The sequence below is a fragment of the Leopardus geoffroyi genome, chromosome B2, assembly GCF_018350155.1.
Source record: "Leopardus geoffroyi isolate Oge1 chromosome B2, O.geoffroyi_Oge1_pat1.0, whole genome shotgun sequence".
NCBI lineage: Eukaryota > Metazoa > Chordata > Mammalia > Carnivora > Felidae > Leopardus > Leopardus geoffroyi.
This window is the reverse complement of record NC_059332.1, coordinates 57,496,083-57,512,215: the sequence shown is the minus strand read 5'-3', so window position 1 is coordinate 57,512,215 and position 16,133 is coordinate 57,496,083. Positions and strand designations below refer to the sequence as shown.

The 16,133-nt window shown below is 38.3% G+C and overlaps 1 long non-coding RNA gene across 1 annotated transcript; it reads right to left on the bottom strand.

Moving 5' to 3' along the window:
* Positions 1-601: 601 nt before the first annotated feature.
* Positions 602-14,123, bottom strand: LOC123608559. The gene is made up of 3 exons (XR_006717305.1): positions 14,013-14,123; positions 9,516-9,637; positions 602-788 (listed from the first exon to the last, which is right to left on the bottom strand). It is a non-coding gene; the product is annotated as an uncharacterized LOC123608559 (long non-coding RNA).
* Between the last annotated feature and the right edge of the window lie 2,010 nt (positions 14,124-16,133).

The window sequence follows — 16,133 nt, the reverse complement described above, 5'->3', positions numbered from 1 at the left end:
TACTAATGGTCCTTGTTTTGAGTTTTTAATGTTTATCTTTTGAAAATTGTTTCTTTTCTTACATAGTGCTTTTGTTGACAGTTGAGGTTACCATTAGGAGATCCATCACCAGTCAGAAGGTTTTGCTTTACAGCAAACCACATGTACATACTCCATTTTCAATTACTCATTAATATTCAAGGTCTTCCAGACTGGGAACATTGGATGACACTCGGTATAAGAAATCATATGGTTACCATGGAGATTTGGAGCTATTCTAGATATTTGACCTCTTTTCTTTACTGCAGGTAATTTATTTTATCACATCAAAAGTTGCTTCCCAAGATAGAGTTTACTCTTTGATAAGTGTCTTTATAATTCCTTAATGCCACTGGTCTGAAAGGTAGGTTTTTATAGATATAGTTTGTTCTTATGTGTTTTTAGTCCATAATATTATGTTTGAATATTACTAATAATGATAATGATAATAGGCATCATTTATTGTGCACCTACTATATAGCTCACACATGATCTCATTTAATTCTCAAAACCTCTCTTTGTGGTAGTATTATCAATTAGGATTAAGGTTGACAGAGAAGAATTATATACCTACCACTAAACAATGGCTTAAGTAGATGGTTTATTTCTCTTTCCTGTTCCAGTATTCCAGAAACAGTCCAGGGATGATATGACGTAGTGGCAGGGATTCAATCTTTGTTTTATACTTCTGGCATACGTAGCTTTCATTCACAAGGCTACCTCAAGGACAAAGCAGGCTGTTATAGCCCTGCCATCACGTCATTTTCCAGCTGTTGGAAAAAGGAAGGGTGCAAGAGGTCACACCCTCTTTCTTTAAAGACACTTCCCAGAAGTAGCACATTCCATTTCCACATATATCCCAGAACTTAGACCACACCTAGTTGTAAAAGATTTTTTTTTCAATCATTTATGTGTCTAGCTAAAAAATTAAGATTCTATTGCTGAGGAAGAAGGGGAGAATGGATATTGAGAGACAGCAGTATCTGTTGCATTTGAACTATTATTATCCCCATCTCACAAATGGAGACACTGAATCATAGAGAAAGTAAACTAAGATCTCACAGCTGGTACATCCAAGATTCAAACCCAGATCTATCAAACTTCAGAGCCCTTAAGCACTACTTTGGAGTACCTCTACCTTAAAACAGTTATTTGACTTTATTCTGTCTCTTCATCTAAATTAGTATAAAGAAAACCTTTCTGGGGCACCTGTGGCTCAGTTGGTTAAGCATTCAACTCTTGATTTTGGCTCAGGTCATGATCTCACAGTTCATGGTTTTGAGTCCCATGTGAGGCTCTGTGCTGGTAGCGTGGAGCCTGCTTGGGATTCTCTCTCTATCTCTCTCTCTCTCAAAATAAATAAATAGACTTAAAACCAAAAACCAAAAAAAACCCACCTTTCTGACTAAGTTGCTAGGTCAACCTATTGAAACAATGGAATTCTTTATTTTACTAAGTGTTCTTGGCAAACGACATAGTACTGGTATCAACTTGTGCAATGAAGACTTTACTTCTGCTGACCTTTTGGGTAAGTGGATTCACAGAATTTAGTGACAGGTTTAGAAAATTGCCGAGCTGACAGATTAAAGTCTTATTGCCAGTCTTCTACTTGTTCAAGGTTGCAAAAGGTTTAAGTGTCATTAAAATATGCTTTGCTATCTTATTGATGGTTTAGATTTTAAACAAGGCAATAAAAAACAAGGTTTCCAATAGGATCAATAAGAATAAATAGAAGGGATATTTACTGTATGGAAAAAACAGTATTATTATGATTTATTCTTCAAAGATAAAATTTTAAGTTAATGATAGCAATTCTTAGAATAAATCAAACCATACTTTTTCTAAGTTATTTGAAAATTATCACATTTAGGTGGTTAACCTGTGATTCTCTAATATCACACTTGAGTAAAAATCTAAATCATACAACATATTATGAACTAAGGCTCTCTTCCTTCCTTCAATTTCATAGTTTTTTGTTTTGTTTTGTTTTGTTTTGTTTTGTTTTTTGGCTCCAGTTTTATTCAGCTTCTTGTCTCTGCCTAGTTTGTGAGGGTTTTTAATCTTTCTTATGTCTGCCTATCCCTCTGCTTTTCTAGCGAGAGCATCTGCATGTGAATGAATACATCAACAAACAAGTAAATACCATGTTTTATAAATGTCACAACTTAATGTTACTTTGTTGCTTAAACTTTTCAACATTTTACAGAATCTCTACACATTTATCAATACTTCTCTCATCGCTCCTCGGCCTTTTGTCTAAGATCAAGTGTCTAAGATCAATCTTCTCAAGAATACTATTAAAATAAATTATATATATTATATTATATTATATTATATTATATTATATTATATTATATATATTATTCAACTGAAGTTCTTCACTTAATTAGTTACAACAATACTAGGGATACTGAGTGACTAAGGACAAGATTAATGATTCAGTGGTTTACCTAGAAGTAAAATGACATTTCCACTGCTGTGACAATTTGCAGAAAAGACATTTCAGTATGAAGAAACAAATTTGGGTTCAAGATGGTAATGGAGGAAACTCTTTGCAGATTCATCTTCCTTGGGGCACAGAAAAAGAGCCATGATTCAAAGGTCTCACCAGCCCTTGAGTGTCTAAAATGGCAGGGGATGTGAGGACTGCTCTTGAGAGTCAGAGGGACTGGTGAGCACCATTGTTTATGCTACTTCTCCACCTTGATGGCATAGACAGAACCAGGGCCTGGGCATCCTAGCCCGCCTGCCCCTAGCCCATATCACCCCAGCTGGCCCCCCAGGGCCACACACCTGCCCAAGCTCCAGCCATAACACTAAGGTGGTCCTAGCATGGTGCATACCAGAACACCCCTGGACAGTACCCCTGGAGCTCCAGTTGTCTGGCCAAGGCAACAGGTGCAAAGCACCCTGAGACATACCTAGTCCACATCTGCTTCAGCTCCACCAGGGCACCCTCTGTATGGAGTGCCCTGCAACCTCCTATCACCCACCCACTGCAGCTCTAGCTATCCTACCAGTCTCCCTATACCCTCTGTATCTCATACCCCCATGCCCCTATATCTCAGCTCCAGGTGTCCTGCTAGGATAACCCTCTTTGGAGCACCCCAGGACCATCCAGTCTGCACCTATTTCAGTTTCAGTCATCCTTCCAGGGAGCCCTCTGCATGGAATACCCTGAGATCTCCCCTTGCTCTAGCCTGTACCTGCTTCAGCTTCATCTGTCTTGCCAGGGCATCTCTGTGTAGAGTGCCCTGTGATCCTTAGCCTGTGCCTGCTATAGCTCGAGCTAGCCAGCCAAAGCCAGGAATATGCAGTCTACCCAAGGAAATGCCTACACAAAGCCATTCCTTTGAGACAGGAAAAAGTGCTTTTCCATTTAATTCATAGAAACAAACACAGAAAGTCAATCAAAATTAGAAGACTGTGCTCCAAATGAAAGAACAAAACAAAAGTCCAGAAAAAGAACTCAACAAAATGAAGATAAACAATCTACCTGAGAAAAGCTTCAAAATAATGATCATAAAGATACTCAGGGTTGAAGAATACAATAATTGAAATGGAAAATACACGAGAGGGAATCAACAGCAGATTAGAAGATGCAGAAGAATGGACCAGTGATCTGAAAGACAGGGTATTGGAAAGCAACCAAGCTAAACAACGAGAAGAGAAAAGAATTAAGAAAATGAGGATAGATTAAAAGATCTCTGGGACAAAATCAAGTCTACTAACATTGTCCTTATAGGGGTTCCAGAAGGAAGAGAGAGAGAAGAGAGAGAGAAAGTAGCAGAAATCGTTTGAAGAAATAATAGCTAAAAACTTCCCTAACCTGGGGAGGTAAACCAAATCCAGGTCCAGGTAGTGCAGAAATACTATAAAAAGAAAAAACAAGGAACCCCCCCAAAAAACCCAAACCCAAGGAGGTCCACACCAAGGTACATATAATTAAAATGTCAAAGATTCCAGATAAAGACAGAATCTTAAGAGCAGCAAGAGAAAATCAACTGTTATGCACAAGGGAAACCCCATAAGGCTACCAGCTGATTTTTCAGCACAAACTCAACAGCCCCATTGGCTCCAGGTGTCTCCGATGCCCAGGCATAGGCAAAGGATATGAGACTAGCACAATTGGCTTGAATCAAACAAGACTGATTTTCCTGGGACCAAAGAAGGGTCTGTCCTCCCTTGAATAATGTGCTGAAGGATAAAAAAATTTGATCTTTTGTTAGCAAGGATAAAGCAGTGTAAGGCAAACAAAATTTGCATTGCACATTTTATTTTTAGAGAAATTATACTCAAGATAGAAATTCAATATAAAATAAGTACGATATCTTTACCACCCACAAGTTTAGGTATGGTGCTTGGTACCTGATCTAAAATCCATTCATTCTTTATTCTTTCATTAACTATTCTTTGACCACTTACTACATGTCAGCCGCTGTTCTCAGTACTAAAGTTAGAGAGATGAACAAGTTAGATATTTATCTGTATTAGTAATGCTTTCAGCAGCAAGTAACATAATAAACATTTTAAAATGGCTTAACTCATAGACACATGTAAGGTTTACCTAACAGAAATTGAGGGCAGGCAGTCCACAGTCCAACCCCCCTAAAATGTTACCAAGGATACAGATTCTTTCTTCTCTGTGTCCTGAGCATGCTGGCTTTTGTCTTTATTCTTGCCACCTCATTGCTCCGTGGTTGCCACAGCTCCAAACATCTCATCTGATTTCAAATCAGAAAGAAGTAGTAAAAGGAAGTTCTTCTCTTATTGCTGGTTTTACAAGCATTGAAAAAGTCTCAGAAGCCTCCTGACAGATTTCCATGAAATCTCATTGGCAGAACTGTGCCACATTGGTATGTTTAACAGCAAAAGGGTCTGGAGTAGTAATTATCTTACAAAGTACTATGGGCTGTACAAGTTATTGCCCCAAATAAAATTGAGAATCTGTTCATAAGGAATGACCTGGATGATGGTTAGTGTATTACAATGTCTTCCATAGTCCCCTTCTTTATAGAATTAGTTCTCTGTCCACTTCGTGGAAAGGTAGAGATAAAACATGTATATTTTTTACACTCTAGTCTTTGAAATTCTATCTGAGGGATTTATTTAGTGTTTTTTTTTGTATAGTATAGTGTTTGTTTTCTACATTCAGACAGAAAAGCTGTTTGCTTATATAAGCTTGACAGGAACTGGGGATTGGGACCCGTAGGGCTTCACTTGGTTTCATCCTGTGGCTCTAAGATGTTATACAGAGGGATAGAAATGTAGAGCCAGCCACTTGTGTTAAGTATCAGCAGAACATTCCCTGGTTTCCACATAGTACCACCCACATCTTGTTGCCATCATCAGCTTATTTGTGTAGCTGCTTCTTCACTAGATAACGAGCTTCTTGAGGGAAGAGATGTTTATTTATTTCTACATTCCTAACCCCGAGGATGGTGTCTGGCATGTAGTAGGTGCTCAGTGAAAGATAGAGGTTACAGATTATCTTTCAGAAAGTAAAAAAATGTGGGAAGGAAAGTTAGAATATTATATATCAAGGAACTAAAACTTGAAGCGTTTTGAAAACTAATTTAAAAAATGAAGACTAGGTGAAACAGAGTGGCAATTAGCATTTGTCTTTATTTATTTATTTATTTAATCTATTAATTAGTAATTTGTCTTTTTTATTTATTTATTTTTCCCTTCTCTCTGGGAGGTACAGTTGAGGTCATGTGGTGTTTGTGCAAACTGCTTGGGTCTACATGGCACAGAAGTGGGGCTAAAGTACGAATGAGGTGGAAGTCAGAAGCAGCCTGTCCAAACAAGCATGATCGAAAGCAGTTGCCGTGTAGGCTTTATCATTTTTATAGCAATAAAAGCAGTAATGATGGACTTTATTGCAGTCACAAGCTACCATTACCATGTTAGATAAGTGAATTCAAGCAGGTCTTCTAGAAGTCACAGAATGTGTTATTGTTCTTGCTTTCTTTAAAAAACTCAAAAATAAAATCTCTCCAATGTTAATTTTCAGCATTTGCTGTTGCATTACAAATTTACATTTTATTGGTAATATTGCTCAATGATAATTCTCATAATACTCACGTTCTGGGAAAAGTCAGTCAAACTTTTCTTAAAGAGCAAGGCTTTGTGTTCACCCTCCATGCAACGCATACATCAGTGTGAGAGGGAGCAGAGAAACTGGGCCCTGTCCCAGGTCCAAGACTACCTAATGTTGGACCTTGGCCAAGTTAGCCTCTCTGCTGTTTGGTTTCTACCTCTGAGAAATAGAGGTATGTGAGAAGATGATCTCATGATTTTTCTCTAGCTCTAAAAGGTTATGATTATAACCTATTAAATGCCTACCTTGGTAGGAACTGAAGAAGGAGAAGGGTTAACACCGTGCTTACCTGGCAAGTTAGATTTATCACCTCACCTCTGTAATATTATCTTACAAATTATGATGTTGTACATTTAGGCCAAGAGAGCAGCTATATGAAATAAGAAAAAAATGAAATACAATTCACGTTTGGTATATTTATTGTAATGTCTATTTCTGCAAATATCCACTGTGCATATGCATACCTGGAATCTACAGAATTGTGTACCTGCCCTTTTTCCACTGAATTTTATATTGTGAGCATTTTCCCAACCCATTAAAAAATCCTTCAAAAAACAAGAGTTTTCTTGAGAATGTTTTGTATTGTGAAATATAACACAGATACAGAAAACTGTATAAAAGAATCATTTAGTGTAAGGTAAGCACTCTTATAGGAACCACCTCTCTCAGCCACCTCTCTCTACCTCAACATAACCCTCTCCACTGCTGCTGAAATTTTATTGCCCCAATGACTTTTATGGTAATAATTTCTTTATTTTTGTTTGTATTTTTACCACCCGGAGTACATCCCTAAATGTTATCATTTAGTGTTCGCAAAAAACATAATTTTTACCAAATATTTATTATTCTTTCATACAAAGATACATCAGCACAGTTTATTGGATTATTTACTTGCTTTTCTGAAAGCTGATGGCTTTATTTTATGTTTTGAATTGACATCTGTTAACACAATGCCAAATTTTATTTATTTTTATTTTATTATAATTTTTTTAATGTGTATGTATTTTTGAGACAGAGAGACAGACAGAGCATGAATGGGGGAGGGTCAGAGAGAGAGAGACACAGAATTTGAAGCAGGCTCCAGACTCTGAGCAGTCAGCACAGAGCCCAATACGGGGCTCAAACTCACAAACTGTGAGTTAACCGACTGAGACAGCCAGGTGCCCCAACATAATGCCAAATTTTAAAGCCTCAAAGGAATGCATTGAAAAGTGCTCCTCTCACTTCTGTTCTCCAGCAACCTGGCCATCTCTTTGACTAGTTTACAGGAAGTTGTTTTGAGGAAAAAGGAGTTTAAGAACGATATTGATATTTTTTCAGTTTTAATGTCCTAATCTAAGTAGCTACAAAAAATATAATTCTCACTAAAGCATAAAAAATCCCTGTAATTGATTCTTTTTTTTTTTTTTAAAGTTTATTTATTTATTTTGAGAGAGGGAGAGAGAGAGAGATAGAGTGTACACACACAAAAGCAGGGGAGAGGCAGAGAGAGAGAGTGAGAGAGAAAGAGAATCCCAAGCAGGCTCTACATTGTCAGTGGTGGAGCCCAATGTGGGGCTTGAACTCACGAAACATGAGATCATGACTTAAGCTGAAATCAAGAGTCAGTTGCTCAACTGAGTCAGCCACCCAGGGGCCCCTGTAATTGATTCTTTTATATGAAATTAACAGAATTTCAGGAGTGGATATGTAGTTTCACACTTAGGTTAGTTAAATGCATAGCATTGAATGTTGTGTGAATTGGATGTGAAATAACCACAGAAGGAAGTCTAGGATCAAATTAGATGTAAACAGTGTTGTTGTGTTTTACTTTGCTTTATTGTAGAGGCAAGAGACCCAAGCTGCTTTTTCTCTTTGGCACAACGGGAACTCAGTTTTCTTATGTTTTGCTGTAGCAGATCAATAAATAATGTCATGATGATAACATATGCTAATGTGAAAATACATAATTCAGAACGAAGGAACTAACCACTACATAACTACCTAACCTGCCTGACCAGTACACAATTTTCATATGTCAGAGATTTTTGGTTGCAAGAAACAAAAGCAGACTGCTTAATTTAAATAAAAGGAATTTGCTAGAAGGATTCAGGTACTCATTGTTTAGGAGAAAGGCTGGAGAATCAGGCTTTGAAATGGGCAGAGCCAATACAACTTAGGAGGTTCAGGAAGAGGAGATAACAACAGTGGTCTCAAATGGTATTAAATTGGTTTTGGATATTTTACTAGATGCTGGTAGAAATTGTGTGCCCAATCACGGAACGTCAGGTGACTAAACAACTAGAACTGCTGTTATGCTATTATCAGACACAATGAGTGATAAGTTTGGTAGATGTATCAGCAGACTTATGATAGAAATGAAAAATTGGGGTCCAGCCTGAACATGCCCAGAAGGCACAAATAAATTACACATCCATGTATTTCAAACTCTCATGGCACCTGCCACTGCTGTATCAATGGACTTCCCTCAACTCACATCTGGGGCCTCATGAGGTGTGAGAGAGAAGGAGGGATCCCCTGTGACCAAGTGAGAGAAGAAGAGATGATAGGCCCAGTTTACACATGAATTCTCACCATACATTAGTGCCAGCAGAAAAATAGATTACTCATTACAGCCCCACCCAGGGATGGAAGGACAGGCTTGAAAGGAAATTCTCCCTGTAGGCAGTGTCATGAGCAGTACAAATGGTCATTGACTAGTATGGAGAGAGAAAAGTGTACTGAGTTGTAGGTATACAGGGACTCTGGGGCCGGTGGGAATGGCTTGGCTGCTTTGTCAGGGTCTTGGAAGAAGCAAAACTGGAAGGTTGTCCTGGTAGGTCATCCTTGGACTGGCTCTCCCATCTTTCTGTCCTCATTCTTCTGTTTTCTCTTTCTGGGATTGCAGGGATACTAATAAAGGTAGTATGACATGAACTTTTGCTTCAGCTTTGAGGGTAGCTAACCTCTCTGAAAAGTTCAGTGAAGTATTTGTGGGCAATTCAGACTCCCAGACCAAATCATACATGCTCTGCCCAAACAAAGATACATATCTAATGATGCCTCAAACTATTGTTAGGACTATTTCTTAGCACTTGAACTGAGAAAGAAAATGAAGAGAAGCTTGTCCAGATTATTTCTGATAACTTTCAAGTATACTTCTCTGAAAATCTAACTTAACCATTTATGAAATAATTGGGTTAGCAATCAGCAATAGAATCGTATCAATGAACAGACTGGATAAGAAAATTGGCTCATCAACAAAACAAGAGGCTACCTCATTCTCCTTATCCTAAGAAAAATCAATATGTAATCAAAATTTTTATTTTTTTCTTGAAACTATTCCACAGGTTGAATTTGACTATTTCTCAATACTGTCAACTCTGCCAAAAACCTAAGCAAAGAATGTAATTACCTTTTAAAGTATTTCTCCCATTCTGCTCCTTGATGAGTCTGAAACTGTTAAACAACTGGCCAGCGTTCTCCTGAGTTTAGCGTTTGGCACACACATCTCCTTTCTAAGGTTTTCTGTTCCCCCTATAAAAATAAAGGATGGCAGGATTTCCTTACTAAGAAGATAGTTAAGGGGCACATAGCTGGCTCAGTCCATAGAACATGTGACTCTTGATCTCAGGGTCATGAGTTCAAGCCCTATGTTGGGTGTGGAGCCTACTTAAAGAAGAAGAAGGAAGAGGAGGAGAGGAAGGAGAAGGAGTAGATATTAATAAAGTGGAGAAAGCAAGTTACCAGCAGGAACAAGGAAGCAACAGAGGGAATCAAAATGTGGGATGAACTGGACATTCTGGATTAATACAGGACAGCAAAGAAGAGAAGGAAGGCCATGTCCATGGTGACGACTGGTCAGCTGGTGATATGAAAGAGGAATGAAGCATAGCTGATCATATTGTTTTGGGTGACATCATTCATACCTTTCACCTCACATGATGCACAACAAGCCACTTCATCAAATCAACTGATTGTGTCGCCACTCAGCAATGGGGAGAAAACTCCATTAGTGAACTGACTGTATCATGAACCCTAGAGCTTTCCATGATCAGAACTCCAGCTTGAATAAAAGCCACTTAGCTCCTCCCGTACTTCAGTGACTGAGGCCATCAAGCAAATGATAAGGAGCTTCCTGATTTTTCAGAATGGCTGCAAAAAATTATTTCATTTAGCCATGAGTTGAAAATAGGAAAGGCAGTTTACAGAAAATGGTTAAGAATGGTGTGTTGGGCATCTTAAATCTGTGACTGCCAAGCATTCATTTCCCCTTCTTATTTTTTAAATGTTTATTTATTTTGAGAGAGAGAGAGAGAAAGTGCACGCGCATGTGCACATGCATGAGTGGGAGGGAGGGGCAGAGAGAGGGAGAGAGAATCCCAAGCAGGCTCTGAGCTGTCAGCACAGACTCCAACATGGGGCTTAATCTCATCATGACCTGGGCCGAAATCAAGAGTCAGACACTGAACTGAATGAGCCATCAAGGTGCCCCTCATTTCCCCTTCTTGACACCACATTCCTTTTAGAGGAATTATAATTATAATTATTATTACTATTATTATTAGTTTAGCCTGGTAGGATTGTACTCCAGGATGCCTACAGTTTCTTAACCAATATTTGAGTATATGATTGAAAATAGGTTAATGAAACACTTATTGCCTGGAACTTAAATCTTGGAGGAAGATTAAAGACAGAAAATGGTAGGAATTCATCTAATCCAGGACTGAGAGTCTAGATTTTTGCCACCATGACACTATTCCTGTCATCCTCAGATCCTGGACTAATAGGGATACCTTGGGTCTGGTTCTTTAGCCTTACTGTCTGATAATGAGGGCTGATATCTTTCAGTGTTTTCTTTGTGTAAATCAACTGGGAGCCTATTTCTGTTGTTTGCATCTATAGGACTCTGACTCATTCAGAAAGTGTACCTTAGCAATTAGGCAGGTTAAAGAAAAGTTGAATTTATTGCTATAAGATAAGTAGTATGGGACTATAGCCAGAAGTAATACTTAATTATTTATACTTAATTATTTAAACAATTTTTTAAAAGCTTTTAGAAAGTACTTATTAATAATATAACAATTTCATAAAGAGAAAAAAAAAACCGAGTGGAAAGATATGCAATATTGAACAAAAACCAGGAAATACATTTCAACAATTATCTCATGGCAAAAATATGAAATAGATGACAATAGGTTTTAAAAAATATCTGACATTGATTGATTGCCATTGACAGATTAGAGCATAGGCCTTATTCTAGCTGGAGTGATTTCCTCATTACCACTCATTCCTCTTTATTTAAATCCCACACACATTTTTTTAGGTAGCTCTGTATCATTAGGTATAGAGGTATAAAATTTCAAAGCAATGGAACTTGATTTGACTCAAAGCCTCCTAGAAGTGAGAATTGAATAGTGAGTTCAGTCAGATGGGATTTAATAGCATCCAGAGTTCAGGATTTATTTCTTTTTCCCTTTGAAATGGTCAGCAGCATTGATGATTTTATGAGGGAAGAATCTCTTGATGTATCATATTAAAAAAAATGTGGAGGCCTGATTGCCTGTCACATTCCATCTGTATCATTATTGTTAAGGGTCATCAGGTATAATCCTCTTTATCAACAGACTTAATGTATTTTATTACCTTTCTTTGTTTTCCATGTGCTTTTTTTTGGCAATGGCAATGAAAGCTTATTTGTATCCTGTATCTGAATTTCATTCTCACAGAAATTATGTAAAATAGAATAGAATGAGCCATAGAATATCAAATATCATAATCTTTTTATTGCAGAAGGACTTTGAGAATTATTGCCCTAACAGGTAACCAGTTAGCGTAAAGAAAAGACTGAATGGAGTCTGATGTGACAATTCCACCTAGACTTAACTCTGCTTTTTCTCAGAAAAGCCTTCTTCAAAAGACACCTCTATCTAAGGAGAAAAGGTTCTAAAGTCTTTGTTCTCATCTTACAGTGATAAATCTCCCTTTATCTGATGTCTGTGTGATTATGAATTTGTCACATGAACTGTACTCAGCATAGAAAATTTATAGTAATGTCTAGTTAGTGGTCAATTTTCCATATTGTATAGAGAGCTTCCTTAAAAGGTCTCTCAAACAGCAGGATCTTCCTTAAGAATGACTTTCTTTAAGGAGTGCCTGGGTGGCTCAATTCGTTAAGCCTCATTGGACTCTTGATTTTGGCTCACTTCCCAATGTCACAGTGATGAGATAGAGCACTCCACCCCCCTAACAGTGAGATAGAACCAGGGACTCAGCATGGAACTTGATTGGGATTCTCTCTCCCTCTACCCGCCACCCCCCCCCCCCAAAAAAAAAAAGAAAAGATCTTTAAAATATGATCACACCACTACTTTGCTATATCAGGAATGTTTTCAGCTGCAAATAATAGAAAAATCTAAAGTTACTTAAAAATAGTGCTTTTTTTTTCTCACATGAGACAAAATCTGGCAGGCAGCAGACTTCAGGGCTGCCCAATGACTCAATAAGTTCATCAAGGATACATCTTGTTTGCATTTTTTTATTCAGCTACACATAGCATGTTTGCTTGTTGCTTCATAGTCTTAAAATAGCTGCCACAACTCCAGGCATCACTTCTACACTGAAGGCGAGAAGAGGGAAGGGGCAGTGACAGTAAGCTCTCCTTTCTGGTTTTCTGCTTTAAAAAGAAGCAAAACTCTTACAGAAGCCTTCTATCATATCCACTTGCCAGAATATAGTTTCACACCCACCCTGAAACCAATCACTGGTGAAGGGGCATAGCATTACCATGATTGGCTAAAACCAATCATGGAGGAGGAAGAAGGTTCCAGGGAATCAACAATCCTTACATAAAGGGATTTTATGTGCACTGATTACCAAAACACAAAATTGGAAAGAAGAAAGGAAGAATGTTGTTCTGCATGGAGAGATATTCTTTCCACCCTTTGCCCATCTGGTTCCTTCTCACTCTTTAGGTCTCTATTTTTTTATTTTATTTATTTTTTTTTTTTAAATTTTTTTTTTTTTTTTTTCAGCATTTATTTATTTTTGGGACAGAGAGAGACAGAGCATGAACGGGGGAGGGGCAGAGAGAGAGGGAGACACAGAATCGGAAACAGGCTCCAGGCTCTGAGCCATCAGCCCAGAGCCTGACGCGGGGCTCGAACTCACGGACCGCGAGATCGTGACCTGGCTGAAGTCGGACGCTTAACCGACTGCGCCACCCAGGCGCCCCTATTTTATTTTTAAGTTTATTTACTTTTGAGAGAGAGAGAGACAGAGAGAGGCAGAGAGAGCACAAGTGAGGGAGGGGCAGAGAGAGAGGGAAACACAGAATCCGAAGAAGGCTCCAGGCTCTGAGCTGTCAGCACAGCCTGACGAGGGGTTTGAACCCACTAACCGTGAGATCATGACCTGAGCTGAAGTCAGATGCTTAACTGACTGAGCCACCTAGGCGCCCTAAACCAGAACTTATTTATCTTTGGATGTGGCAAGAAAAACAAAACAAAACAAAACAAAACAAAACCCAGAAACAATATGTGCACAAAGGAGATTCACTTGACTTTTACACGTTAAAAAAAAAAAAAAAAAAAATCCTAAAAGAATATAGGATATGGGAAAGAAACTCTAAGGATGTTATATTTATTGTGAAAATTTTGATAAAGTGTGTGTTTTAGGTAGGACCTGATAATAAATTACTTAATGAATTAATGTAAACTCAGTGTAAACCAGAGAAGTCCCGAATGACCTTTTGGTATACTGCTTCTATCCCGTTTGCTTTCTCCGTACGTCTCGGTTACCCTACAATCTTCCCAGCATTACTCAATCCAAAACCACTTTTCATTGTTGGGAAGAGTTTCCCATAAAGTCCCCCAATTAATTCCTGTTTTCTTTCATTCCCTGCCCACATTACCTCTTGTAAATGAGCAGTTATCTCAGAGCTGGAACAGTGGGAGGGGGAGAAACCGCAGGAATGCATTGCTCCGCTGTCCTGCCCTGTTTCAGCCAACGTCCTCTGCCAGTGATGAGACTACAGGCTTGGGGATTTGGCCTTCGTTCACTTCTGCAAAAAACCTTGAGTGAAGGCCTACTGCTTGCCAGACATTTTATAGGTAAAGATTACAGAATGAGACTGACCCCCACCCTGCTTTCATAGAGTTTATATTCCAGGGGGAGCAAATAGAAAATAAACACAATGTAGAGGTAAGCCATGGGAAGGATGAATGCTGTGTTGCCCAAGACAATAAAAGATGAGATAAAGAGCGATGGGGTTTGAGTGGGGGTGGCTTTAGTTTGTGCTGCCAGGTAGGGACGGCTGCTCAGACTGGGTTTCCTGTTAATGGAAATCTGCATGACAGTGAGCCAGATCAGGCTTTGACCTGCTTGCAGGTCTATTTAGGGGAGAAACCACTGGCAAGTCCCTAAAACTCTGTCTCAGTTTTTTCTTCTCCAAACCAAGAAACATAATGACTTTTATAAAACTGTGAAGAACAATGAAATAATTTGTCAAATAACCTTGTATATGAGTTCAGTTACTGAATTTAGAATGTATGTTAATTACCTCACTAAACACAATTCCCACAAAATATAAAGGGCTATGCAAAGGTCTGTTGTTGTGGTTCTTCTTATTGTTAAGCTCCCGCCCCTTTCTTCCAGGTCAGGCTCCTTTCCTAAGATGGCTTCCAGGGAATGTTCTGAACATTACTTAAGCTGAATGTGAAAAAAATGGCATGCCTGCTCATTTTCCCTTTTTGCTTTTCCCATTCCAACTTTCTCTCAGTGTTAGGTAATACTATATAACTTTCTGACATTCCAGCCCTGAATTTTTGTTGTAACCTTTGAATCATTGTTCTCCTTGAGTCTTAGCATCCATATGGATGCTCAAAGTACTCTCAGATCCTCTATTTGGCCAAGGGCAGAACAAAACTGCATGGGTTCTTTATGCAACCACTTCCTGCCTGGGTGATGTTAAATTACTTATCCTTGTGTGTTTCATCTATAAAGTGGGAATAAGGATAGTACCTACCTCACAGGATTGTTATTGTAAAGAGTAAATGGTTTATTACCTCAAAAGCACTTCAAATAGTAAGTGTTTCATAAAGGTTGCTTATTTTATAACCCACTTCCTGACTCTATCCATTTTTTCTAATCTGCCTTATCCAGGCTTTTGCTATCTCACTTTAAGCTGTTGCTATCCCTTGCATATAGCCACTCCACACAACCATATGCAAAATTGTCTTAATTGCCTATTATTCCTTCCTTCCTTCCTTCCACAAATATTTGTAAAGCACTTACTATGTGAATGTCATTGTACTAAGTGCTATGGCAGATTCCTAAAATAGAAAACATGGTCCTTCATTGGTAAGGTCAGAATCTAGCTGAGGGAGGGGTTCATATACATGTAAAATGCCGAACAATAATATGTGTCAAATAGCCATAAAATGAATATAAGGGCAGTCACATAACATTACCTACTTTGTGTTTCCTACTTTGCAAATATGCATGCAATCCTTTATTGGCTTAATAATTTACATGCATGTTCTCAGGTGTATGCAGTATTTATTTGATTTTCCCTTTGATCCTTATATTAATCCTCTCACACTGAAGTACCCTTGATAAGAGGGAGAAGATCTACACCAGAGTTGTTAGTGCATAAGCTCCAGGGGCTCTGCTCTGCTCCTTGCTAACTGTGAGATGTTGGGAAAGTAGCCCAGTTTCTCTGAACCTGATTTCCTCTCTATGAAATGGGGATAAAATGTTGATGTGGGTCGATATGAAGATTGAATGATATAATCCATGTAAATTCTTAATGCCAAGCCTGGTATTTGTAGGTGCTTGATAAACACAAGCTATAATCATAACTGTTTTTTATAGAACTTGCAATTAGTGAAAATTCGGTATAGTTCACATGGTGCCTAGTACAGTGCTTTGTAAAATAGTAGACAATGAATTCATTTTGTTATTGTATAGGTTATCAACCATGCAAACTCTACCTTCACCCTCAAAAGCTTAAAATGCCTTTTTAATATTTACT